This window comes from Aotus nancymaae, unplaced genomic scaffold, assembly GCF_030222135.1.
Source record: "Aotus nancymaae isolate 86718 unplaced genomic scaffold, 86718_ANA_hifiasm-v0.15.2.pri h1tg000059l, whole genome shotgun sequence".
NCBI lineage: Eukaryota > Metazoa > Chordata > Mammalia > Primates > Aotidae > Aotus > Aotus nancymaae.
In genome coordinates this window covers 39960219-39988215 of record NW_026988473.1, presented here as the reverse complement: position 1 = coordinate 39988215, position 27997 = coordinate 39960219, and the positions used below count along the sequence as shown (strand labels likewise).

Sequence of the window (27997 nt, the reverse complement as noted above, 5' to 3'; positions counted from 1 at the left end):
AACAATGTTTATCTTTGGCAAATAGTCCAGCAGTTGGAATGAAGAGGGAAAGAGAAGATGTATAATCTGAACGCACTTTTCCTTTGAGACAGGCCTCACAGATTTATGTGATGAAATCAGTCCCATAGTTCATCCTCTTTGCAGCAGATAAAAAGTAGATCTTTGAAGTTTTTCCTCATCCTCTCAGAGTAAGCTTATACTTATTTGGCTAAGCATCTGCATTTCTTGGAAACCTCCTTCCCAGCATGCTTACTGTAATGTGAGCTTGACCAGGAATAAGATTTTGTGGCCTAATGCTTTTATTAGATTTTCATTTTTTCTGTGAGTCTCAACTATCCACCCATATTTACTTCAATTATCTTGTTCTTTGGGGTAGTGTCAGCTTTTTACCCTCCCTCTTACAGACCTGTTTGTCTGGAGCTACTTATGCAAGCATGGCCTCTAAGACTGCTTTTGAATGGATACATTAGTCACCCAGTTTATGTGGGCATAATCCATAACAAAAGTATTAAAAACGATGAGTACCTAATTGGAACTTTGTTTCCCCTTTATAGTTAGAAGAATTAGTCAAGATATTTAAAAAGTTTTTAAAAAGCCTAGTAAAGGAATAAATAAGTAACCTTAGGGAGTAAGAGGAAGAGTTTGGGCTTTTTTAGATAGAGGGAAGAAGAAAGTATCAATTTGTACTGCTAAGTACAAAACTTCAGGTATATTAAATACTGCTTTTCTTGTGTTGAAACTTGAATGCTTAGCTACTAAATAAGGTGGAGAATTTCTCTATTGTAGTTAGCCCAGTTTAAATATACGTATAACTTTTCTTTTTTTCTTTTTTTTTTTTTTTGAGACAGGGTCTCACTTTGTTGCCCAGGCTGGAGTGCAGTGGCGTGATCTCAGCTCACTGCAATCTCTGCCTTCTGGGTTCAAGCGATTCTCCTGCCAGAGCCTCTCCAGTAGCTGGGACTGTGGCTGTGCACCACCACAGCCAGCTAATTTTTGTATCTTTAGTGGAGACAGGGTTTCTCTATGTTGGCCATGCTGGTCTTGAACTCCTGTCCTCAGATGATCTGCCCACCTCATCCTCTCAAAGTGCTGGGATTACAGGCATAAGCCACCATGTCTGGCCATAACCATTTATTTCTTAATGAGATTGTAAATGTGTGGCCTAATTTAAAAGTTAGACAAAATTGGATCTTACAAAGTTACAGGATGCTAAGAATACTTCCCTTTTGTATTTTATTTTAATAGCATGTATACTACAGACTGATAATGCTTTTAGATAGCTTCTTTAAGATTATTAGAACCTTTCACGGAAAACATTTTCTTTTGTAGTCTCTTCCACCACCATATACATACATTCCCAAATGCCACAGATGAAATTTGATGACATTTTAATGTTTTACATTAACAGACTTTATATTTTAGGAATATAACATGATGTGATATTTATATGTAAATATCTTGAATCTTGGTTGCCTATAATGATTGAAGGATAATTTTTCAGTGAATACTCATACCACATACATAGCAATTTTCTGAACATTTCTTTATTCTAGGATATTTTTGACAGTTTAGATAAAATTGTCATTGCTTTTATGATAAAGTATGAAGGTTTAGTTGGCTTCTGGCATTTTATCTGTCATATCAGCCTGCTTAACCTAGCCCAAAATGAATAATAAAGTCAATTATTTTTATGGAAAGTTTATAGGTATTCAAAAGCAAAAGCAGCAAGACCACAAAATTTAAAACTCATATGTTTTGTGAGTTTTAATTTATTTGTAATGTCATTTGTGTAATGTTCTCTTACTCTGTATGCCAAATGGTATTTATATTTGTATCTGTGTGTCTATAAGCTGCTTAAAGGTATAGAAAGGCATGTTCTTTGACAATTCTAAGTATACATTAAATGATTTTTAATAATGCTTATTACAGAACAAATGAGTTGTTTACCTTAAAAATGAAAATAGTTAAGATGGATTTATCTGATTACATTCTCATACACATAAATAATACAGGTTGAGTATCCCTTATACAAAATGCTTGGGCCCAGAAGTGTTTCAGATTTAGAATTTTTTCAGATTTTGGAATATTTGCATTTCTAGTTATTCATTCCTAATGCAAAAATCTAAAATCCAAAAGCATTTCTTTTGACCATCATATCATTACCAAAAATTTTAGATTTTATAGCATTTCAGGTTTTCAGATTATAGATATTCAACTTGTATCTTTGCATGTAAAGGTTTTTATTTATCATCTCATAACCATTTTTATATCTTAATTTCAGCATTTTTTTTCTTTTATCTATTAGCATATACCAGAATGACTGGTATAGCCATTTTCAATTTGCACAAACATTCCTTAATATGTTTTTAAATGTCATTTAAGAATGTTATTTTTCCTAGGAATTTTTCTTTTACTGCAGTTGTTAAAGATGAACATGTGAGTTAAAAAAGAAGCAGACTTTTTTTATATAGTCATGCATTGCTTAATGAGGGGGATTTATGTGAAGAAATATGTCATTAGGCAGTGTTGTCACTGTGCAAATATCATAGGATATACTTACAAAAACCTAGATTGTATAGCCTATTACACTCCTAGGCTATATGGTATAGCCTATTGCTCCTCAGTTACAAATCTGTACAGCATGTTACTGTATTTCCAACTATAGGGAGCTGTAACACAATGGTAAGTATTTATGTATCTAAACATAGAAAAGGCACAGTGAAAATATGGTATTATAATTTTTTCTTCAACTTTTCAGTTCTGGGGTTCATGTGCAGGATGTACAGGTTTGTTATATAAGTAAACATGTGCCATGGTGGTTTGCTGCACAGATCATCCCATCACCCAGATATTATGCCCAGCATCCATGAGCTACTCTTCCTGATATTCTCCCTCCCTGCAATGGGCCCAGTATGTGTTATTCCCTCCCCATTGAATAATGTGTTCTCATTATTCAGTTCCCACTTGTAAGTGGGAACATGTTTGGTTTTCTGTTTCTGCATTAGTTTGCTGAGGATAATGGCTCCCAACTTCATCCACGGCCCTGCAAAGGACATGATCTCATTCCTTTTTATGGCTGCATAGTATTCCATGGCATATATATGCCACATTTTCTTTATCCAGTCTATCATTAATGGGCATTTAGGTTGATTTCATGTCTTTGCCATTGTGAATAGTGCTGCAGTGAACATACATGTGTATGTATCTTTGTAATAGAATGATTTATATTCCTTTGGGTATGTATCCAGTAATGGGATTGCTGGATCAAATGGTAGTTCTGCCTCTAGGTCTTTGAGGAATTGCCACACTGTAATCCACAATGGTTAAACTAACTGACACTCCCACCAACAGTGTAAAAATGTTCCCTTTTCTCCACAACCTCGCCAGCATCTGTTTTCTGTTCTTTTTAATAATCACCATTCTTACCAGTGTAAGATGGTATTTCCTTGTGGTTTTGATTTGCATTTCTCTAATGCTCAGTAATGTTCAGCTTTTTTTCATATGAGTGTTGGCCACATGTATGTCTTCTTTTAAGAAGTGTCTGTTCCTGTCCTTTGCCCACTTTTTAGTGGGGTTGTTTTTTTCTTGTTAATTTGCTGTAGTTCCTTGTAGATTTTGAATATTAGACCTTTGTCAGATGGATAGATTGTAAAAATCTCCCATTCTGTAGGTTGTCTGTTCACTCTGATGATAGTTTCTTTTGCTGTGCAGAAGTTCTTTAGTTTAATTAGACCCCATTTGTCAATTTTTGCTTTTGTTACAATTGCTTTTAGCATTTTTGTCATGAAATCTTTGCCCTTACCTATGTCCTTAATAGTATTACCTAGATTTTCTTCTGGGGTTTTTATAGTTTTGGGTTTTACATTTAAGTCTTTAATTCATTTTGAGTTAATTTTTGTATATGGTGTAAGGAAGGGTCTAGTTTTAATTTTCTGTATGTGGCTAGCCAGTTCTCCCAGCACCACTTATTAGAGACTCCTTTCCACTTTGCTTGTTTTTGTCAGGTTTGTTGAAGATCAGATGGTCGTAGGTGTGAAGTCTTATTTCTGAGTGCTCTATTCTGTTCCATTGGTCTATGTGTCTGTTCTTGTACCAGTACCATGCTGTTTTGGTTACTATAGCCATGTACTATAGTTTGCATTTGGGTAGCATGATGCCTCCAGCTTTGTTCTTTTTGCTTAGGATCATCTTCACTATTCAGACTGTTTTTTTAGTTCCACATTAATTTTAAAATAGTTTGTCTAATTTTGTGAAAAATGTCAATGGTAGTTTAATGGGAATAGCATTGAATCTATGCATTATTTGAGGGAGTATGGCCATTTTCACAATATTGATTCTTCCGATCTATGAGCATGGAATGTTTTTCCATTTGTGTGTGTCCTCTCTGATTTCTTTGAGCAGTGGTTTGCAGTTCTCCATGAAGAGATCTTTCATGTCCCTTGCTGGCAGTATTCAATGTATTTTCTTTCTTTTTGTAGCAGTTGTGAATGGGAGTTCATTCATGATTTGGCTCTCTGCTTGCCTGTTGTTGGTATAGAAGAATCCTAGTGATTTTGTATCCTGAGACTTTGCTGAAGTTGTTTATCAGCTTAAGAAGCTTTTGGGCTGAGTTTTCTAGTTACAGGATTGTGTCATCTACAAGCAAAGATGATTTGACCTCCTTACTTCCTGTTAGAATATACTTTCTTTCTCTTGCCTGATTGCCCTGGTCAGGGCTTCCAGTACTATGTTCAATGGGAGTGGTAAGAGAGGGCATCCTTGTCTTGTGCCTGTTTTCTAGGGGAATGCTTCTACCTGTTGCCCATTCCGTATGATATTGGCTGTGGGTTTGTCATAAATAGCTCTTATTATTTTGAGGTATGTTCCATCAGTACCTAGTTTGAGAGTGTTTAACATGAAGGGATGTTGAATTTTATTGAAGGCCCTTTCTGCATCTATTGAGATAATTGTGTTGGTTTTGTCTTTGGTTCTGTTTTTGTGATGAATCACATTTATTGACTTGCATATGTTAAATCAATCTTGCCTCCCAGGGATGAGGACAACTTGTTCATGGTGGATAAGCTTTTTGATGTGCTGCTGGATTCTGTTTGCCAGTATTTTGTTGAGGATTTTTGCATTGATATTCATTGAGGATATTGGCCTGAAGTTTTCTTTTTTTGTTGTAGCTTTTCCAGGTTTTGGTATCAGGATAATGTTGGCATTGTAGAATGAGTTAGGGAGGAATTCCTCCTTTTCGCTTGTCTAGAATAGTTTCAGTAAAAGTGGTACCAGCTCCTCTTTGTACCTCTGGTAGAATTCAGTTGTGAATCTGTCTGGTCCTGGGCTTTTTGTAGTTGTTGTTAGGATGTTTATTACTGCCTCAATTTCAGAGTTCATTATTGGTCTGTTCAGGGATTTAGTTCCTTCCTGTCTCAATCTTGGGAGGGTGTAAATGTCCAAGAATTTATCCATTTCTTCTAGATTTTGTAGTTTATGTACAGGTTTTTATAGTATTCTTTGATGGTGATTTGTATTTCTATGGAGTCAGTGGTGATACTCCCTTACCATTCCTGATTGTGTTTATTTGATTCTTCTCTCTATTCTTTATTATCTAGCTAGCAATCTGTTTTATTAATTTTTCCAAAAATCCAGCTCCTGGATTCATTGATTTTTTTTTTTAAAGGGTTTTTTGTGTCTCTGTCTCCTTCAGTTTCACTCTAAACTTGGTTATTTCTTGTCTTCTAGGTTTGGAATTTGTTTGCTTTTGGTTCTCTAGTGTTTTTAGTTGTGATGTTAGGGTGTTGATTTGAGATCTTTCTAGCTTTCTAATCTGGGTATTTAGAGCTATAAACTTCCCTCTTAACACTGCCTTAGCTGTGTCCCAGAGATTCTGGTATGTTGTCTCTTTGTTCTCATTATTTTCAAAGAACTTCCTGATTTCTGCTTTAACTTCACTTATTTACCCAGGAGTCATTAAGCAGCAGGTTGTTCAGTTTCCATGTAGGTGTGTGGTTTTGAGTGAATTTGATTGTGCTGAGTTCTAAGAGACTGTTATGATTTCCGTTCTTTTGCATTTGCTGAGGAGTGTTCTACTTCTGATTATGTGATCAATTTTAGAGTAAGGGCCATATGGCTATAAGAAGAATGTCTTTGTTTTTGGCTGAAGAGCACTGTAGATATCTGTCAGATTCACTTGATCCAGTGCTGAGTTCAGGTCCTGAATATCTTTGTTAACCCATTTATGTCTAGTGTTTCATTATTGGAATGCTAAGCTTGTGGGAGTTAATTATATCCTGCTGCCTAAGGTCATCCCCAAGGTCTGGTTTTACACAAAAAAATTTGCACCTCCAGCATAAATGGGTTAATTTTCTTTCTCAGTGATCTGTCTAATATTGTCAGTGGGGTGTTAGTCTCCCATTATTATTGTGTGGTAGTCTGAGTTTCTTCATGGGTCTTTCAGAACTTGCTTTATGAATCTGGGTGCTCCTGTACTGGGTACATATATATTTAGGTTAGCACTTCTTGTTGAATTGACCCCCTTACCATTATATAATGTCCTTTATTGTCTTATTTTTTATTGGTTTAAAGTATTTTGTCAGAAACTAGGATTGTGAACCCTGCTTTTTTCTCTTTTCCATTTGCTTGGTAAATTTGCCTCCATCGCTTTATTTTGAGCCTATGTGTGTCTTAGCACGTGAGATGGGTCTTGGATCGTTATCCAGCTTGCCATTCTGTCTTTTAATTGCAGCATTTAGCCCATTTACTTTTAAGGTTAGTATTGTTATGTATGAAGTTGATCCTGTCATCATGATGCTAGCTGGTTATTTTGCAGACTTGTTTATGTGATTGCTTCATAGTGTCACTGGTTTGTATACTTCATTCTGTTTTTGTAGTGGCTAGTAATAGTTTTTCCTTTTCATATTTATTTATTACTATTTTTTTTTTGGTGGGGGGAGATGGAGTTTTGCTCTTGTTGCCCAGGCTGGAGTGCAATGGTGTGATCTTGGCTCATCACAACCTCGTCTTCTGGATTCAAGCGATTCTTCTGCCTAAGCCTCCCGAGTAGCTGGGATTACAGGTGTGTGCCACCATGGCCAGCTAATTTTGCATTTTTGGTAGAGACAGGGTTTCTCCATGTTGGTCAGGCTGGTCTCAAACTCCTGACTTCAGGTTATCCACCCTCCTTGGCATTACAGGCTTGAGCCACCGCACCTAGCCCTCCTTTTCATATTTAGTGCTTCCTTCAGAAACTCTTGCAAGGCAGGCCTGGTGGTCACAAATTCTCTTAGCAGTTGCTTGTCTGAAAAGTATCTTATTTCTCCTTTGCTTATAAAACTTAGTTTGGCCAGGTATGAAATTTGGGGTTGGTAGTTCTTTTATTTAATAATGTTGAATATTGGCCCCCAATCTCTTCTGGCTTGTAGGGTTTCTGCTGACAGGTCCACTGTTAGTCTGATGGGCTTCCCTTTGCAGGTGACCTGGCCTTTCTGTCTGGCTTCCCTTAACATTTTTTCTTTCATTTCAACCTTGCATAATCTGATATGTTTCCTGGTGTTATTTTCTCATCGATTCACTGCAGTTCCGGAATATCAGTGTAAGCCTGTCTTGCTAGGCTGGGGAGGTTCTCCTGGATGATATCCTGAGTTTTGTTTTTCAACATGGTTTCATTCTCCCTGTCTTTCAGGTACCCTAATCAGTCATATATTCAGTCTCTTTACATAAAAAATTTCATCATTCTTGGAGGTTTTGTTCATTCCTTTTCATTCTTTTTTCTCTATTCTTGTCTGCTTATCTTATTTTAGAAAGATAGACTTCAGGTTCTGAGATTCTTTCCTCTGCTGGGTCTATTCGGCTATTGATACTTGTGATTGCATTGTGAAGTTCTCGTGTTGTGTTTTTCAGCTCCATCAGGTCATTTATCTTCCTCTCTAAACTGGTTTTTCTAGTACAACTCCTATAATGTTTTATCATGATTCTTAGTTTCTTTACATTGGGTTACAACATGCTCCTTTAGCTCAGCGAAGTTTGTTATTACCCACCTTTGGAAGCCTACTTCTGTCAATTCAGCCATCTCAGCCTAGTTCTTTGCCCTTGCTGGAGTGGTGTTGCAGTCATTTGGAGGAAATGAGGTGCTCTGGCTTTTTGAGTTTTTTGCATTTTTGTGTTGATCTTTCTCATCTTTTTGGGCTTATCTACCTTTGAATGGGGTTTTTGTCAAGTTTTTTGTTGTTGTTATTTTTTTGTTAACGGGGCTGCTGTGGGTCTATTCCAGACCCCAGCTGCCTCAGTTTTTCCCATACAGAGTGTCATACAGGGTATGACCAGTGAAGGTGGAGAAACAGCAAAGATGGCAGCCTGCTCCTTCCTCTGTAAGCTCCATCCCTGCAGGGTATCTATCTGTTCCCAGTGTGAACTGCAGCTGTGAGGAATGGGATCAGGGACCTGCTTAAAGAAGAAGTCTGGCTCCTTTTTGGTAGTGCAGCCATGCTTTGTTGTGGGAAACCATTCCTTTTCCAGAGCATCTGGACTCTCTAGAGCCGGCAGGCTGGGACAGTCAAGTCGACAAAACTGCAGACATGGCAGTTGCCCCTCCCCCCAGGGAATTTGGTCCTTCTCAGGCAAATCCCTCTGACTGGACTTCCAAGCCAGTGGGTCTTAATTTATGAGGTGTCATGAAAGTGGGGCCCACAGAATGACACTACTCGGCTTCCTGGATTCAGCCCCCCTCCAGAGGTATGTAAGGACGGATCTCTGGCCTTGTCAGGAATCCTGGGGCTAGAATATGCAAAACTTCTGGGTCTCTGTGTGTGCCCAAGTGGCTGCTCTGCCAGGACTCTATACAGGTCTGTGTATTGGACCAAGCCCCTGGTAGCTTGGCAGCAGGGGGACACAAGGAGGTCTCCTGGGTGCACAGATCCATGGGAGAATCGTGGTTTCTTGGGCAGGATTGCACACTCACTTACTGCTTCCCTTGGCTGGGAGTGGAGAGTTCCTTTGGCTTTGTGCCACTCCCAGTTGGGCCGTCACCCCACCCTGCTTTTCTTCTTTGTCTGTGGGTCGAGCTGTTTGCCTGGTCAGTCCCAGTGTGAGAATCTGGATATTTCAGTTGAAGGTGCTGAATTCGTTTGCTGCTTTCATTCTTCTCTGTGAGTACTGCATACTGTAGCTGCTTCTAATTGGCCATCTTGGCCTCCTCAGTATTGTAATGATATGGGACCACCATTGTATATGCAGTCACTGACTGAAACATTGTTATGTGGCACATGACTCCATTTTTAGTTAAAAACCACTTAAAGTCCTTTATTTTGGATTCTATCAAACTTCATATATTAGAGTAGTGTCGTGATATTTAATGCCTAAGTCTTTATATTAACAGATTTAAACAAATATTAAATGCTATGTGCCAAGTACTTGTATATAAAGCAGGCATGTAAAAAATAAAACACAGCCAGGCACAGTGGCTCAGACCTGTAATCCTAGCACTTTGGGAGGCCTCAGGTGGATCACCCGAGGTTAACATGATGAAACCTCACCTCTACTAAAAATACAAAAATTTAGCCAGGCATGGTGGTAGGCACCTGTAATCCCAGCTACTCAGGAGGCTGAGGCAGGAGAATCACTTGAATCCAGGAGGCGGAAGTTGCAGTACGACTGCACTCTAGCCTGGGCAATAAAACATCAACTCCGCCTCAAAACACACACACACACACACACACACACACACACACTCACTCTCTCTCTCTCTCTCTCTCTCTCTGCTCTTAAAAGGCACTTAAATGAAAGGAGGCAAGTACTATGAACATTTTAATGTGAATGTAAAGGTTTAAAAATAGAGATACACAGAGGGTAGTCTGGGACTGGGTTTCTGGAGGAAAAATGTAGTTAGTAATTAAATTTTACAGCTGAGATTCCATGAGAAAGTGAAGAACTTTGCCCCTCCTAAAAAACACTTGAAGGAAAAGATTGAAGTACATTTGTCATTTAATAAGCTCACTTTCAGATACTTTTTTCACCTACTTTTTAATTCATTTTTTTTACATTCTTTCTGCTGTTCATTAGTAGCCAATAAATATTTCAGATTTTTTTGAGTTGTACAATTTCTGTTTTCATTTTTAGAGTTATTTTTATCTTTTTCACCAGTTTGATCCATCTTTTTATCTAAATTCCTTGACATTTTTAAGATATATTTGCTAATTCCCCAGCCATCTGTGATTTTGCTTCTCTTCCTTTTTCTTTTGACTACAAGTCATATTTTGAGTTCTCATATTTTATTCTAGACATTGTATACAAAAATAATACAGACTAAAGTAGGTAATATTTTCCCTTAGAAGAGTATCTCTTAGATAGCTAGGAGAAGGGGTTGATCCCTTTTGATTTCCACTGTCTTAAGCACAAGATCGGGCCCTTTCCTCTGGCCAAGTTCTTGGAAAGACCATCAAAATAAAGCTGAGTTTATGATTTACTACAGTAAGGGTGAGCACTACACTGACAGTCTTAATAGCATCTCAGAGGAAGGCGTGAGAATATTTATGAAATTTTCAGCAGGTCTTTCAGTTTGTAGCATCGGAGAGAAAAGGTCTTGAGTGGAATTTGGCATGAGTTGAGAATTGGTAGACATATCAAGGGGTGGGTTTTAAAGTGCGTCTTGGCTGGGCATGGGGGCTTACACCTATAATCCCAACACTTTGGGAGGCAGGCAGATCACTTGAAGTCAGGAGTTCAGAACCAGCCTGGCCAACATGTGAAACTCCGTCTCTACTAAAAATACAAAAATTAGCCAGGCATGGTGGCACACGTCTATAGTCCCAGCTACTCAGGACACTGAAGCAAGAGAATTGCTTGAACCTAGGAGGCGAAGGCTGCAGTGAGCCAACATAGCACCGCTGCACTCCAGCCTGGGTAACAGAGCAAGACTCCGTCTCAAAATATACAGTCTTGAAGAGCAAACAGGGTAGTGAGTCATCTGTTCTTGAGAACAGGGTATTTACTCAGGATTCGTTGATAAATCTGTTGTTCAAATAAATAGATTTTCTTGAGGTACCTGAAATAAATACCTTCTTCTTTCTAAGCAGTTCTTGAGAACAGGGTATTTACTCAGGATTCGTTGATAAATCTGTTGTTCAAATAAATAGATTTTCTTGAGGTACCTGAAATAAATACCTTCTTCTTTCTAAGCAGTAACTTCTGGAATAGCAGAAAATTGAATAGTAAAGTCATGTTAATAGAAATAGTGAAGTATGTCTATGGCCATACCACCCTGAATGCGCCCGATCTCGTCTGATCTCGTAAGAAATAGTGAACCGTGTGGCCACAGAAGGTTTGGCTTAGGAGAAATCTCCCTCTTCCTTCTTTGCAGCACAATCACCAGCTTCATCCACCCCAATAAGTAACATGAGGGAGAATTGGTTTATAGAGAGGCTCTGCCTTCTGGATTTCTCCAAATTCCAGGGCACTATACTAGTGCACCAGTGCACTGGGCCTGGCTAGTAAAAGTTGGCTGGTTTCTCCTTGTCCCAGCAAAGTTCTTCTGCCTGTGGCATTTTTGCTACTTTACCCACCACATGCATCCTAGCATTGGGCAAATGCCCTCAGGTATGAAAACCACTGTTTTTGCTCAGCTAGGAAGAATTTATTTCTCTCTGGAGACAGTTTATTCAGGCCTATTTGCATGCAAGACTCCTCTGTGGTTTTAATGAGAAATGTTTAGTCAGTCTAGTGTTTTCTTTTTATTATGTCAGAGTGAGGGTCTTTTGCAAACCTCTACATCCTAATTAGAAGTCATCCCTGGATAAAGTATGTTGTTGTTGTTGTTGTTGTTGTTGTTGTTGTTGTTGTTGTTGTTTTGAGACGGAGTCTCACTCTATCACCCAGGCTGGAGTGTAATGGCGTAATCTGATCTTGGCTCACTGCAACCTCCGCCTCACTAGTTCTTGCAATTCTCCTGCCTCAGCCTCCCAAGTAGCTGGGACTACAGGTACCCACTGCCATGCCCAGCTATTTTTTTGTGTTTTAGTAGAGACGGGATTTCACTATGTTGCTGAGGCTGGTCTCAAACTCCTGAGCTCAGGCAATCCGCCTGCCTCGGCCTCCCAAAGTGCTGGGATTACAGGCTGAGTTTTTTAAAGTCCAAACTGGAAAATAAATCTGGGCCTACATATTTAGGATTTTAGAAAGTTCGGGAATAAAGTTAGGAAAGGTGAATGAAAGTAAACATAAGTTAGTGAAGTAAAAGTAAATTTTATGTTACCTTTCAGTTCTCAATTCGGTTCTTTGCTTTTTCTTTGATGATATACTTGATAGAAGTTCAAGGCTGCAGTGAGCAATGATTTATTGTACCACTGCACTCCAACCTAGGTGACAGTGAGATCTTGTCTCTTTAAAAAAAGAAAAAAACAAAATACTTGATAAATGATAGAGATATTTAAGAGGCACCAATATTTAGCTTTGGATGGAGTCAAAACAAGTCTTTCAGTTAGTCAGTTTTTTAAGGCTAATGCAATTGCTATTAAAATAAACTTTAAAATTCAAATCAGTGATTTTGTAGTCATAATACTTTGTTTTCATTTTACTTTTTAATTAAGCTTTAAATTTTTCTAATGGCTTAAGAAGAAAACCTTCAAGATTAGCCCATTTATTTGCAATTGTGTTCTTTAAATCTTCTTATAAGGCTTCTGGAGTATCTCTGACAGCAGAATCCTACTAATTCTAAGCTCTTTTTTAGGTATTAAATTAGCTCTTAGTACTTTCTGATGTACGTTGACCTAATTTTGACCTTGCAAAGCTAATCAGCTAACGAAACTAATTATTAAAACACATCTGTGCTGCTTAGAAATAGTAAGATTTGTCTTGAACTTGCATCATAGGTTTTAATGGGACATCTGGTATATATTTTAATAGGCTTCATCAAGTAAATTTTATGTCTTGAGGGAGAGCATTTCTAATTATGTGATCCCACCTCTACAGTTGGTTTTAGGTTTCTCCTTGTGAATGACCATGTAGTCTAAAGTATGGTCCTGAACTTTGTTCTTTTCTCTGAAATCTGAACCTTTGTAGCTGGGCTTATATGGTGGTGAGAACATTCAAATCTTTTTGTTTATTCTCCAGAAATGTTCTTTGAGTAGTAGGACATGTTAGGAGCTGAGGGGCATTGGGAATGTAGTAACAAGCCAAAACAGATAGTTCCTTTATTCATGAGGCATTAATAGTGGAAACATAATAAAATTCACCCTGTGGATATTAGATAATACTAAAGAATTATTGAAAATTTGGTTACATGTAATAAGGACATTCTAGTTATCTAAGAAAATGTCCATCTTTTTAGAGAGGCAAAAACTGAATTTGTAGGGAAGAAATGACATAAAGTATTTGCTCAGAAGAAAAAGGAGGCAAAAGGGAGAATAGGTGAAGTATGTGTGCCGAATATAGGTGATAGGTTCTCAGAGGTTCTGTAATTGTATATGTTCGAAATTTTTCATAGTAGGGTTTTTTTTTAAATAATCTCACAACAATAAGAGATGCTTAAGAGTGAGGAGGCAAACGTACTGCACTGAGATAAAGATATCTCTGTACGTCTCAGCTGCCTGCTGTAGTTACCAAAGCTGAATACATGTTTACCCTGTGTCTTAACCATTTCCCTCTTAGGTGCTGATACATGCACAAAAATATGTTGATAAGTTCACCAAAAAAAAAAAAAATGTTCAGTAATGTCAGTTGCAGCCTTCTTCAGCCCCAAGCTAGAAAGTAGGATAAATAAATGTGGTATATATGGAATAAAATACAGCAATGAAAAAGACATGAGCTTAGCAATACAGCACAACATGAATGATTCATAAACAAACAGTTCATTTAAAAAGGGTGGAAAGGCTGAGTGCAGTGGCTCACACCTATAATCCCAACATTTTGGAGGATCACTTGAAGCCAGGAGTTTGACAACAGCCCTGGCAACATAGTGAGATCGATCTGGTCATGGACAGCAGAATAGTTATTATAATTTGTGGGGTGACTTTAATTGGAAAGGAGCATGAAGGAGGTTTCTAGTACTGGGGTGATCCATATCGTGATCTGGGTAGTGGTTATACAAGTGTGTTCACTTTGAAAATGTTCACTGAGCTGTATCTCAATGATTTGCTGTGTGTTCTATGTAAAAACAGTGGTTCTCTCATTAGCTAAAAGAAATCTGTTTTTTTCCTTGTATGTAATACTTCAGTTGAAAAGTTGACCAAAGCCAAAAAATGTCTATCTAGTAGTCAGTAATTTGATGAGTTCAAGGAGTTGAAAGAAACCTAGCATGGCTGGGGCATGTAGATCATTGTGCTGAGAGGTGGAGAGCACCTTGTGCTATTTGGCCATATCAGTTGTGATGTTTTTTAAGCAGAGTGTTGTGATCAGAAGGGCCCTTTAGAAAGATTATGGCTAGAAATATGGAGAACAAAGAGGAGACCAGAGTGGATGTGGGAGGCCAGTGGTAGGTTATTCTAGTAGCTCAGGCAAAAACTTGTAGTGACTTACACAAAGATAGTTTTAGTGGACTTGTTCATGAGTTATCTCAGAGATAAAAGTGACAGGACTTGAGAATGGATTATATAATGGGGAGTGAGGACAATAACCGTTATTGCTCCTAGTAACAGGGATGACTCCAAGATTTCTTACTCATATAATTTGAAAAATTATGATCATGTCTTTTAAGACAAAGAAAACTGGAAGAACAAAAAATTTGGAGGTGAGGATCAGATGGTCAATTATTAGTATGTTAAATTTCATACCTTTGAGTTACATAAGTAGTGGTATCCAGTAGGGAATTGAAATATAGTTCTGTGACCTGTCAAATCATACTTGTGACATATTTGGCCCAGATACATGAGAGTAGGAATCAAAGATTATTTTGTGGAAAACTATTTTTAAAATATCCCCACAAATATGCTGCTGACACTATTTAACAAAGCATTTTAAACAATCATAAAGTTACATAAATCACTCTTGAACTGGGATGTATTTTTTAACCTATGCTATTCTTTGAGGCTGTTGGGTTCCAAAAGCTTGTTGTTTTTTTTTTTTTTAAAGCAAAACCAGTAGAGTGGTATCATATGCAGGTATGATTCATACGAATACTTTAAGCATTCAGTTAAAAAAAAAAATCTGTGAGAGAAATAATGGTCTCAGTAGTACAGATGATTCTGCCCTCCATTTTATTTTTTTTTTAATTGTATTTTAAGTTCAGGGGTACATGTTCAGAACATGCAGGTTTGTTACATAGGTATACACGTGCCATGGTGGTTGGCTGTATCCATCATCCCATCATCTACATTAGGTATTACTCCTAATGCTATCCCTCCCCTACCCACCCAGCCCATTAGGCCCCAGTGTGTGATATAAATGAAAAACATGCAATGTTTGGTCTTCTGTTCTTATGTTAGTTTGCTGAGAATGATGGTTTCCAGCTTCATCCATGTCCCTGCAAAGGACATGAACTCATCCTTTTTTGTGGCTGAGTAGTATTCCATGGTGTATATATGCCACAATTTCTTTATCCAGTCTGTCATTGATGGACATTTGAGTTGGCTCCAAGTCTTTGCTATTGTGAACAGTGCTGCAATGAACGTACGTGTGCATGTGTCTTTATAACTGAATGTTTTATAATCCTTTGGGTATATACTCAGTAATGGGATTGCTGGGTCAAATGGTATTTCTAATTCTAGATCCTTGAGGAATTGCCACATTGTCTTCCACAAAGGTTGAACTAATTTACACTCCCACTAACTGTGTAAAAGTGTTCTTATTTCTGCACATCCTCTCCAGCATCTGTTGTCTCCTGACTTTTTAATGCTTACCATTCTAACTGGCATGAGATGGTATCTCAGTGTGGTTTTAATTTGCCTTTCTCTAATGACCAGTGATGATGAGCTTTTTTTCATATGTTTGTTGGCTGCATAAATGTCTCCTTTTGAGAAGTGTCTGTTCATATCCTTCACCCACTTTTTGATGTGTTGTTTGGTTTTTTTCTGTAAATTTATTTAAGTTCTTTGTAGATTCTGGATATTAGCTCTTTGTTATATGAGTGGACTGCAAAAATTTTCTCCCATTCCGTAGGTTGCCTGTTCACTCTGATGATAGTTTATTTTGCTGTGCAGAAGCTCTTTAGTTTAATTAGAACCCATTTGTCTATCTTGGCTTTTGTTGACATTGCTTTTGGTGTTTTAGTCATGAAGTCTTTGCCCATGCTTATGTCCTGAATGGTATTGCCTAGGTTTTCTTCTAGGGTTTTTATGGTTTTAGGTCTTACATTTAAAACCTTAATCCATCTTGAGTTAATTTTTGTATAAGGTGTAAGGAAGGATCCAGTTTCAGCTTTTTGCATACGGCTAGCCAATTTTCCCAACACAATTTATTAAACAGGGAATCCTTTCCCCATTGCTTGTTTTTGTCAGGTTTGTCAAAGATCAGATGGTTGTAGATGTGTGGTATTATTTCTGAGGCCTCTGTTCTGTTCCATTGGTCTATATATCTGTTTAGGTACTAGTACCATGCTGTTTTGGTTACTATTGCCTTGTAGTATAGTTTGAAGTCAGGTAGCATGATGCCTCCAGCTTTTTTATTTTTTTTCTTAGAATTGTCTTGGCTATACAGTTTCTTTCTTGGTTCTATATGAAATTTAAGGTGTTTTTTTTTCCAATTCTGTGAAGAAAGTCAGTAGTAGCCTGATGGGGATAGCATTGAATGTATAGACATTGAAGAGATCTTTCATATCCCTTGTAAATAAATTGTATTCCTAGGTATTTTATTCTCTTTGTAACAATTGTGAATAGGAGTTCACTCATGGTTTGGCTCTCTGTCTGTTACTGGTGTATAGGAATGCTTGTGATTTCTGCACATTGATTTTGTATCCTGAGACTATCCTGAGACTTTGCTGATGTTGCTTATCAGCTTAAGGAGATTTTGGGCTGAGACAGTGGGGTCTTCTGAATATACAATCATGTTGTCTGCAAACAGAGACAATTTGATTTCCTCTTTACCTATTTGAATACCCTTTATTTCTTTCTCTTGCCTGATTGCCCTGGCCAGAACTTCAAAGACCATGTTGAATAGGAGTGGTGAGAGAGGGCATCCTTGTCTTGTGCCGGTTTTCAAAGGGAATATTTCTAGTTTTTGCCCATTCTTATACTGGCTGTGGGTTTGTCATAAATAGCTCTTATTATTTTGAGATATGTTCCATCAATACCTAGTTTATTGAGAGTTTTTAGCATGAAGGGCTGTTGAATTCTGTCGAAGGCCTTCTCTGCATCTATTGAGATAATCATGTGGTTTTTGTCTTTGGTTCTGTTTATGTGATGAATTACGTTTATTGATTTGTGTATGTTGAACCAGCCTTGCATCCCAGGCATGAAGCCAACTTGATTGTGACAGCTAAGCTTCTTGATGTGCTGTTGGATTCAGTTTGCCTGTATTTTATTGAGGATTTTTGCATCACTGTTCATCATGGATATTGGCCTGAAATTTTCTTTTTTAGTTGTGTCTCTACCAGGTTTTGGTATCAGGATGATGTTGGGCTCATAAAATGAGTTAGGGAGAATTCCCTCTTTTTCTATTGTTTGGAGTAGTTTTAGAAGGAATGATACCAGCTTCTCTTTGTACCTCTGGTAGAATTCAGCTGTGAACCTGTCTGGTCCTGGACTTTCTTTGGTTGGAAGGCTATTAATTGCTGCCTGAATTTCAGACCTTGTTATTGGTCTATTCAGGGATTCAACTTCTTCCTGGTTTAGTCTTGGGAGGGTGTAAGTGTTCAGAAATTTATCCATTTCTTGTAGATTTTCTGTTTTATTTGTGTAGAGGTGTTTATAGTATTCTCTGATGGTAGTTTGTGTTTCTATGGGATCAGTGGTGATACTGCCTTTAGCATTTTGATTCTTCTCTCTTTCTTTATTAGTCTGGCTAGCAATCTATTTTGTTAATCTTTTTTAAAAACCAGCTCCTGAATTCATTGATTTCTTTTTTTTTGAACGGTTTTTTGTGTCTCTATCTCCTTCAGTTCTGCTCTGATCTTAGTTATTTGTCTTCTGCTGTCTTTTGAATTAATTTGTTCTTGCTTCTCTAGTTCTTTTAATTTTGGTATTAGGGTGTCAATTTTAGATCTTTCCTGCTTTCTCTTTTGTGCATTTAGTGCTATAAATTTCCCTCTACACACTGCTTTAAATGTGTCCCAGAGATTCTGGTACATTGTGTCTTCGTTCTCACTGGTTTCAAAGAACATTTTTATTTCTGCCTTCATTTTGTTGTTTATCCAGTAGTCATTCAGGAGCAGGTTGTTCCATTTCCATGTAGTTGTGTGGTTTTTAACTTCTTAATCCTGAGTTCTAATTTGATTGCACTGTGGTCTGAGAGACTGTTATGATTTCCATTCTTTTGCATTTGCTGAGAAGTGTTTTACTTCCAAGTATGTGGTTAATTTTAGAATAGGTGCAGTGTGGTGCTGAGAAGAACGTATATTCTCTTGATTTGGGGTGGAGGGTTCTATCAATGTATTAGGACCCCTTGGTTCAGAGCTGAGTTCCAGTTCTAAATATCCTTGTTAATTTTCTGTCTCATTGATTTGTCTAATATTGACAGTGGGGTTTTAAAGTCTCCCACTATTATTGTGTGAGAGTCTAAGTCTCTTTGTAGGTCATTAAGAACTTGCTTTATGAATCTAGGTGCTCCTGCATTGGGTGCACATATATTTTTCTTCCGGTTGCATTGATCCCTTTACCATTATATAATGCCCTTCTTTGTCCCTTTTGATCTTTGATGGTTTAAAGTCTGTTCTATCAGAGACTAGGATTGCAACCCCTGCTTTTTTGTTGTTGTTTTCCATTTGCTTGGTAAATATTCTGCCATCCCTTTATTTTGAGCCTATGTGTGTCATCGCACATGAGGTGAGTCTCCTGAGTACAGCACACTGATGATGGGTCTTGACTCTTTATCCACTTTGCCAGTCTGTGTCTTTTAATTGGGGCATTTAGCCCATTTACATTTAAGGTTAGTATTGTTATGTGTGAATTTGATCCTGCCATTATGATGCTAGCTGGTTATTTTGCCCATTAGTTGATGCAGTTTCTTCCTAGCATTGATGGTCTTCACAATTTGGTATGTTTTTGCAGTGGCTGGTACTGGTTGTTCCTTTCCATGTTTAGTGCTTCCTTCAGGAGCTCTTGTAGGGCAGGCCTGATGGTGACAAAATCTCTCAGTAGTTACTTGTCCATAAAGGAATTTCTTTCTCCTTCACTTATGAAGCTTAGACAGGAAATTCTGGGTTGAAAATTCTAAGAATGTTGAATATTGGCCCCCACTTTGTTCTGGCTTGTAGGATTTCTGCCGAGAGATCCGCAGTTAGTCTGATGGGCTTCCCTTTGTAGGTAACTGACCTTTCTCTCTGGCTGCCCTTAGCATGTTTTCATTTCAACCTTGGTGAATCTGATGATTATGTGTCTTGGGGGCTGCTCTTCTCAATCTCTGATCTCCTTTCATCCGCTTGATCAATTCAACTATTGAAACTTGTGTATGCTTCACCAAGTTCTTGTGCTGTGTTTTTCAGCTCCATCATGTCATTTATGTTCTTCTCTAGACTGGTCATTCTAGTTTGCATTTCGTTAAATTTTTTTAAGTTCTTAGCTTCCTTGCATTGGGTTAGAACATGTTCCTTTAGCTCGGAGAAGTTTGTTATTACCCACCTTTTGAAGCCTGCTTCTGTCAATTTGTCAAACTCATTCCCCATCCAGTTTTGTTCCCTGGCTGGCAAGGAGCTGTGATCCCTTAATGGAGAAGAAGCGTTCTGGTTTTTGGAGTTTTTACCCTTTTCGTGCTGGTTTCTTCCCATCTTCGTGGATTTATCTTCCTTTGGTCTTTGAGGTCAGTGACCTTTGAATGGGGTCTCTTGAGTGGACATCCTTTCTGTTGATGTTGAAACTATTTCTTTCTGTTTGTTAGTTTTCCTTCTAACAATCAGGCCCCTCTGCTGGAGGTCTGCTGGAGGTCCACTCCAGACCCTGCTTGCCTGGGAATCACCTGTCGGGGCTGCAGAACAGCAAAGATTGCTGCCTGTTCCTTCCTCTGGTAGCTTCATCCCAGAGGGGTGCCCGCCAGATGACAGCCAGAGCTGTCCTGTATGAGGTGTCTGTTGGCCCCTACTGGGAGGTGTCTCTCAGTCAGGATACACAGGGGTCAGGGAGCCACTTGAGGAGACAGTCTGTCCCTTATCAGAGCTCAAACGCTGTATTGGGAAATCCACTGCTCTCTTCGGAGCTGCCAGACAGGGACGTTTAGGTCTACTGAAGCTGTACCCACTGCCACCCCTTTTCCCAGATATTCTGTCCCAGGAAGGTGGGGGGCTTTATTTGTAAGGTCCCTGACGGGCTGCTGCCTTTTTTCAGAGATGCTCTGCCCAGCGAGGACATCTAGTGAGACAGAGCCTACAGCTGCTGAGCGGTGTTGGGCTCCACCCAGTTCAAATTACCGGGCACCTTTACTTACACTGTGGGGTTGAAACCACCTACTCAAGCCTCAGCAATGGTGGACGCCCCTCCCCCTACCAAGCTCCAACAACCCAGGTCAATCTCAGACTGCTGTGCCGGTTAGGAGAATTTCAAGCCCTACAGCAGATCTTAGCTTGCTGGTCTTTGTGGGGGTGGGACCCGCTGAGCCAGACCACTTGGGTCCCTGGCTTCGTTTGCAGGGGAGTGAACAGTTCAGTCTTGCCTGCATTCCAGGCACCACTGGGGTATGGAAAAGAAAAAAAAAAAAAAAAACGCTGCGGCTAGCTTGGTTTCTGCCCAAACAGTCGCCCAGTTTTTTGCTGGAAACCCAGGGCCCTGGTAGTTGTGTAGGTACCGGAGGGAATCAAGGGCTCTTGACTCTGGGTTTGGAAAAATGAAGGATAGAAGGAAATTAAATAGAAGTAAATTTTAAGAGCAATGCATGGGGTACACCTGTACTTCAATCAAATATGGAAAATATTAGAACTAGACAGAATCCCTTTGAAATGTAGAGTAATAACACAAAACATTATTTTATAATGCTTATATTCTGCAGAGGATAAGTCACATCTGGGAAAAAAATCTCCAAACTACCTAGGAAAATCTCTTAATAAGATGTCCTATTGGAGACTAACATATAAACTATCCCTCAGTAAGTTCAATACAACTCGTTCTTTAAGCAGTGGTACAAATCACCATTTCTTTGGCTGGGCTCCAGATGAAGTAGATGGCTTATAGTAGAGTGCCATATTGTATTAAAAATGCATACTTTTATAAAGACAATCACATGCAGTCTAGCAAGATGCTCATACTATAGAAATACTTGGAGGCTGATAACTGCTAAAGAAACAGCAGATGTGTTTCTCACCTCATGTTCATTTTGGGGCACATGTTCAAAATTAAAATGGAGGGCAGACAAGGAGGGCAGGCTGAAACAGGGTGGGGCGTCACCTCACCTGGGAAGCTCAAGGGGCTGGGAAACTCCCTCTCCTAACCAAGGGAAGCCATTAGGGACTGTTTTCTGCACTCTGGCCTAGATGCGCTTTTCCCATGGCCTTCAAGACCCGCAGAACAGGAGAAACTGGACCTGAGGATTTTAGCCTTTTTAAAATCTGATTTTTTTTTCAACCCATTATTTGTATCTAGTTGCTCTTCTACTCCTTTATACTCTCCTTTTAGAAACATTACCATTATGAAAAAATTTTTAGGAAGATATGTTTTCTGCTGCAGATTAACTTTTAGGTATATGTCCATTGCCTAGAATAGTGGGAGGAATTGCCTGTAATATTGAAATCATATTTAAACTTAGAGAGAATGTAAAAATCCGCAAAATGAGGAACACTGCAGTTGAGTAAAATAACCTATCCATAGAGTTGTTAGAGATTCATGTGCCTGATTCTCTTTTGAAAGCCATGCTGAAAATAATGCTTCTGAATTTCTTTAATTCATTATTTAAATTTCAGAGGCATTAAAGATACTGTATCGGCATTTTAAAAAATTCATTAATTCTGATTCTAAGCCTCCAATTCAGAGTGATATTATGAAAGGATTTGAATATCAAATTATTCTAAAATACAATTTGAGTGTAATCTTACAATTCTTAAGCTATATTATAATCATTTAATTCTAGATAGGCATAGGTTTTTGCTTGAAATCAGCAATGTTGAAGGACAATAAATTCTGAGAGAAATAATCACACTCAAACAGGACTAAAATATCTATCTGAAGGATAGCAATAAGCACAAAAATGGTGTATTTATCAAATAATCAATAAGAGTAGACTCTTGTTTAGAGATGTCCGAGGGGTTCTCCCTAGATTTATCACAGAGGCTGTCAATTAACATTATTCAATGGTTTTAAGAAATGATTTTGACCAGGTATTTTCCTTTTTGATTCAGGCAGTTACTCCTAGAGTAATGACTTATAAGGAAGTAATCTTCCCAAGTTCAGATTTATTTTGACTTAGGCCCTGACAGTCACCATCATGAATATTGGCAGTAAGGTCTTCTAAAAATCCTAAACCTAATGTTTACAGACATCTTATGTATATGTATGTATTAATAGGAGGAAATCAGTCCTCATGGAAAGATGAGTCAAATATTAGAAAAATAAATCTGATAACATATACCAGGTAGCTTAGAATGTACCTTATAATATTTGCCAAAGTATTATCTCTTTCTCTTTTCTAAGAGTTCTCTAAAAATCAGTTCTCAACACATGAAAATAAAATCAGAGGAAAGTTTAAACAGTGGTAATGTAGCACTGTGGTTAAAACTTCAGCTTTTTCATCTCAAATGGAGATAATAACACCAGTACCTACCTTCTAGGTGTTATTTTCAGTGATAAATGAGATAATTCATGTAAATATTTACCACTATACATGGCATATAGAAAATGTTCAACAAAAGATCCAAGTAATATTTTTATTCACCTTCCTGTCTTACTATATCCCTAAAGAAAGGACCATCTGTGTTTATTTTTAACTTACTTGCTTATGGAAATTTAGGACTGTGATTTCATAGGTGGGATTTACTTATTTCATGAACTAACTGATTTAGCTTTAAGTACCACCTCAAAGACCAGTTTCTTTACAGGCAAAGGTATGCAGTGAAAACCCTTAGGTCTCTCTGCACACTTGAAAATCTAAAGAAATTAGAGTTTCTTTTGAAATGCTGCCTCTCAAAGCATGACCACATCCCTTCTACCTACAGTTTTGCAAAGGATCATGTTTTTAATTTTACACCACTTAGACAGTGATGTCACTATTACAGAATGTCCTTTACTTTAGCAAGAAATATGTCCTGGCTCCTCTTTTCATTCAGCATCTAATGCAATGGTTATGGGATGGGCCACACTTAATTTGGGTCCCAGAGATGTAAGTTGTTGTCTCACCCAGCAGTGTCCAGAAATTGCAACCAAAAAAACACTTGAAATTATAAAGCCATAACAAAAGATAACTAGTATAATTATTATCTTCTTTGAAAAATGGGCAACTTCTTTTGTTTTGTTTTGTTTTGTTTTTTTGAGATGGAGTTTTGCTCGTCGCCCAGGCTGGAATGCAATAGTGCGATCTCGGCTCACTGCAACCTCTGCCTCCCGGGTTCAAGCGATTCTTCTGCCTTGGCCTCCTGAGTAGCTGGAATTACAGGTCCCCACCACTACGCCCAGCTAATTTTTATATTTTTCAGTAGAGACAGGGTTTTGCTATGTTGGCCAGGCTGGATTTGTTCTCCTGACCTCAGGTAATCTGCCCACCTCTCAGGCTCCCAAAGTGCTGGGATTAGACGTGAGCCACCACGCCTGGCCAAAAAAATGGCAACTTCTAAATGAAAAACATAAATAAGTACTACCTGATTTTTAGTTCCCACCCTACGTGTCAGGTACATAATAGAAGGGCTTAGGTGGTGAGGTGGTAGCCATCTTTTTACCTTTTCAAAAGAGCAAAAAAAAAAAAAAAGCTATTCATTTCAGAAAATAGGGTGTATCACATCTTCTAACTGTCCCCCTTTTATTGTCTGTTAAATTGTTCTTTCAGTGTTCCATCTGTTAATTTATACTATTGAAGGATTATAAAGACAAGTAGCATTTGGTAGAATTTGGTCACCTAGACACAAAAATGAGTTTTAATAGTTTTCAGTTTTAAACTTCAGCAGTCACAAAAGTAATTTCTTTTTTGTCCTGCCTTGATTTGAAAATTCAGTGTATCTGCTGATTTGTTCAGGTGAGCGAATTTTTGTTTGTTTGTTTTTGAGACAGAGTCTAGCCCTGTCGCCCAGGCTGGAGTGCAGTGGCATAATCTTGGCTCACTGCAACCTCCGCCTCTCAGGTTCAAATGATTCTCCTGTCTCAGCCTCCTGAGTAGCTGGGATTACAGGCACCTGCCACCACACCCAGCTAATTTTTCTATTTTTTAGTAGAGTTGGGTTTCAACATGTTGGCCAGACTGGTCTCAAACTCCTCACCTCGTGATCCACCCACCTCGGCCTCCCAAAGTGCTGGGATTACAGACGTGAGCCACCGTGCCCAGCCATGAACATATTCTTAAAATATACTGTTTACTTAACACTGATAGTATTTTCTGCCATTTGAGGAACTAGGACTGGAACATAGGGCCTTCGCATGGGTAGTTTTTAGGGAAGATTGGAAAGCAGCACGAAAAATGGAGTATAAGGAAACAGTAATCATTTATATCGAATAGTGGAAAACTGATGATGTGTGAGGGAGCAGGAGGAGACAAATCTAGAGAAGCAGTGGGCTGCAAGCCTTTTTTTTTCTTTTTTTAAATTTATTATTATACTTTAAGTTCTGGGGTACATGTGCAGAACATGCAAGTAACAAGGGATGTGAAAGACCTCTTCAAGCAGAACTACAAACCACTGCTCAAGGAAATAAGAGAGGACACAAACAGATGGAAAAATATTCCATGCTCATGGTTAGGAAGAATCAGTATTGTGAAAATGGCCATAATGCCCAAAGTAATTTATAGATTGAATGCTATCCCCATCAAGCTCCCATTGACTTTCTTCACAGAATTGGGGGAAAAAACCACCTTAAACTTCATATGGACCATAAAAGAGCCTGCGTAGCCAAGATAATCTTAAGCAAAACAAACAAAGCTGGAGGCATCATGCTACCTGACTTCAAGCTATACTACAAGGCTACAGTAATCAAAACAGCACGGCACTGGTACCAAAACAAAGATGTAGACCAATGGAACAGAATAGAGACCTCAGAAACAACGCCACACATCTACAATCATCTGATCTTTGACAAATCTGACAAAAATAAGCAATGGGAAAAGGATTCCCTATTTAATAAATGGTATTGGGAAAACTGGCTAGCCATGTGCAGAAAGCTGAAACTGGATCCCTTCCTTACACCTTATACAAAAATTAACTCCAGGTGGATTAAAGCTTTCAACATAAAACCTAACACCATAAAAACCATAGAAGAAAACCTACGCAATACCATTCAGGACATAGGTATGTACAAGCCTTTTTAAATGGCAGAGATTGCAAAAAAAATTATCAACATCATCTTTCATTCAAACAACATGTACTGAACACTATGTGTGGGCTTCCGTGCTAGGCACTATGAATACAACAAAGAATCAAAATGTAGTTTCTAGCTCTAAAGACATTCATTTAGAAGGAGAGGCCAACATAAATGGAGAAGTGTAATGTCGTGTTCTGTAATAGAATTTAATAGCAGAGGCATATAAAAGACACCTTTAGCCTTGCATACTCTTCCTTTCCCTGATCATCTTTAAGGTTTTACCCTAAGTGTGGCTTCTTCATGAAAGCCTTTCTAATACCATATGTATTTTATTAGTGGGAAGTGATTAATTGTACAGATGTTACATCTGATCTCAGTTTTGAATTACAAATAGGAAGTTACAAGATAAAGCATCATCATTTCCTTTTACCAAAGGTTGGGACAGGTTGAACACATTTTATCTCTTTATCATTTAACAAATAGTTTACTGAATTAATAAATTATACTGATTTCTTATAGTCCCTGAACATTCTAGGATATTTCATGCCTTTGTAACCCAGGCATTATGTTTAAGCAGTGAGGATACAGAGGTGAACTAAGAAATGGTGAGACTGCCCTTAAGGGGCTATTGGGATCTACAATTGAACAGACATTGAACAAAAAGTATTATAAGTATAGTTAGTGTTACTACAGGGAGTGGAGGAACATTTAGTGGATAAATCATAACCTACTCTGGGATTAAAGAAGGCTGTCCAGAGGAAGTAATGTTTAAACTGAGGCATAACAAATGAGGAGTTAGTTTAAGAATTGGGGGAGAGTTATTACAGTGATAAGATTTGGGTGGGGATGCAGGCAAACCATATCTTGAATTCCCATATGTTGTAGAAGGGACCCACTAGGAGGTAATTGAATCATGGGGGCAGGTCTTTCCTGCACTGCTCTCATGACAGTGAGTCTCACAAGATCTGATGGTTATTATAAGGGGGAGTGTTCATGCACAAGCTCTTTTTTGCCTGCTGCCATCCATGTAAGACATGACTTGCTCCTCCTTGCCTTCCACCAGGACTGTGAGGCTTCCCCAGCCACGTGGACCTGCAAGTCCAATTAAACCTCTTTCTTTTGTAAATTGCCCAGTCTCTGATATGTCTTTATCATACAGGTAGGGGGCCTTAGGAAAAAGATTAAATTGAATAATCTTCCTGTAGTGGTGAGCCACATAAAATGGAGAAACCCTTTTGCTGAGAACAGCTACAAATGTTGAAAAAAATGTTAAATGCTATTCATTTGAAGTTACCAAATAAGGAAGTACTGTCAAGCCAAGACTCAGAAAAGAAGGTAATCTGAAAAATGAGACTAACATTTGGGGCTGCTTTTGCCCTATAGGCATTTACCAATTCAGAGGAAGGAGCTAAAAGACTTGTATAGCCCTTTTGATATAACCTCATATTAGTAGGAATACAAAATGAGACCCTTACAGTTTTGCAGCACTTTGCTTTGAGACCAAAGACTGTGTCCAACAATGAGGTATGAGAGAGGTAAAGGAACCCTTGCACGGACTGCAGCACAGCTTCAAGTCATCTGGGTGGCCCAGGAAATCTCAAACCCTGGCATTAGATTAAGATCTCAGTTTGCTCATGCCCCCTGGTTCTTTGCAGTAACAAATAAAATTTCTTTCTGAAAGTTTTTCAAATATTAATGTTCAAAACATATTCAGAGGTTATCAGTCACACAAGGACACAAAACAACATGTTTTGTTGTTGTTCAACAAGAACCAGTTGAAACTGTAGACAATAAAAACAGAACTGTAGGTACTCTAGGAATTAGTTATAGCAGACACGGCAGCCTGGGTGACAGAGCAAGACTCCATCTCAACAACAACAAAAAAAAAAACAGCAAGAAGCCTGGAGAGATGCAAGGATGAGACAGAGGGAAAGGCAAGAAATAATGTGGATACAGAAAAGGTCTAATTACATATACATGTAAATGAGAATCCCAGAGAAAAGGAGGATGAGAATATTACAATATTTGAAGAGATGATGGCTAAGAATTTTCCAAAACAGATGAAAGACAGCAACAAAAGAAATGCAACATAACCTAAATAGTCTAATTTTAAAATGTCATCCAATTGTAGGTGTATATCTAAGAGAAATGAAAACATACGTCCACGCAAATGTTTATAGCAGTATTATTTGTAATAGCTAAGAAATGGAAGTAATTCAAATATCCATCACCTACAGAATGGATAAGCAAAATTTGGCATATCCATTCAATGGAATATTATTCAGCCGTAAGAATGAATGAAACATGATTACAACATGGTTAAACCTTAAAAACAGTATGCTAAGTAAAAAGACCATCTCTTTTATGATTCCATTTATAGGAAATATCCAGAATAGGTATATCTGAAGCCACAGACTGAATAAGAGGAGAATGGATGGAAGATTTCTATTGGGGGAGATGAAATGTTTTAAAATTAGATTGCAATGATGGTTACACAGCTGTGAGTACACTAAAGAACATTG

At 38.2% G+C, this 27997-nt stretch overlaps 1 protein-coding gene across 4 annotated transcripts in view; it reads left to right on the top strand.

The window, feature by feature from the left end:
* Positions 1 to 27997, top strand: part of PRMT3 (protein arginine methyltransferase 3) — a 137298-nt gene that overhangs the window by 81511 nt on the left and 27790 nt on the right. Inside the window, exons 14-15 of one of the 4 annotated variants that reach the window (XR_010338349.1) lie at positions 25011 to 25462; positions 27856 to 27975. The exons of 2 other annotated variants lie outside the window; for them this stretch is intronic. The gene's annotated coding sequence lies outside the window, so the exon portion shown is untranslated. Of the gene's footprint in view, positions 1 to 25010; positions 27976 to 27997 lie in introns of all 4 variants that reach the window. One more of the 4 variants, XR_010338348.1, reaches the window with a different exon arrangement.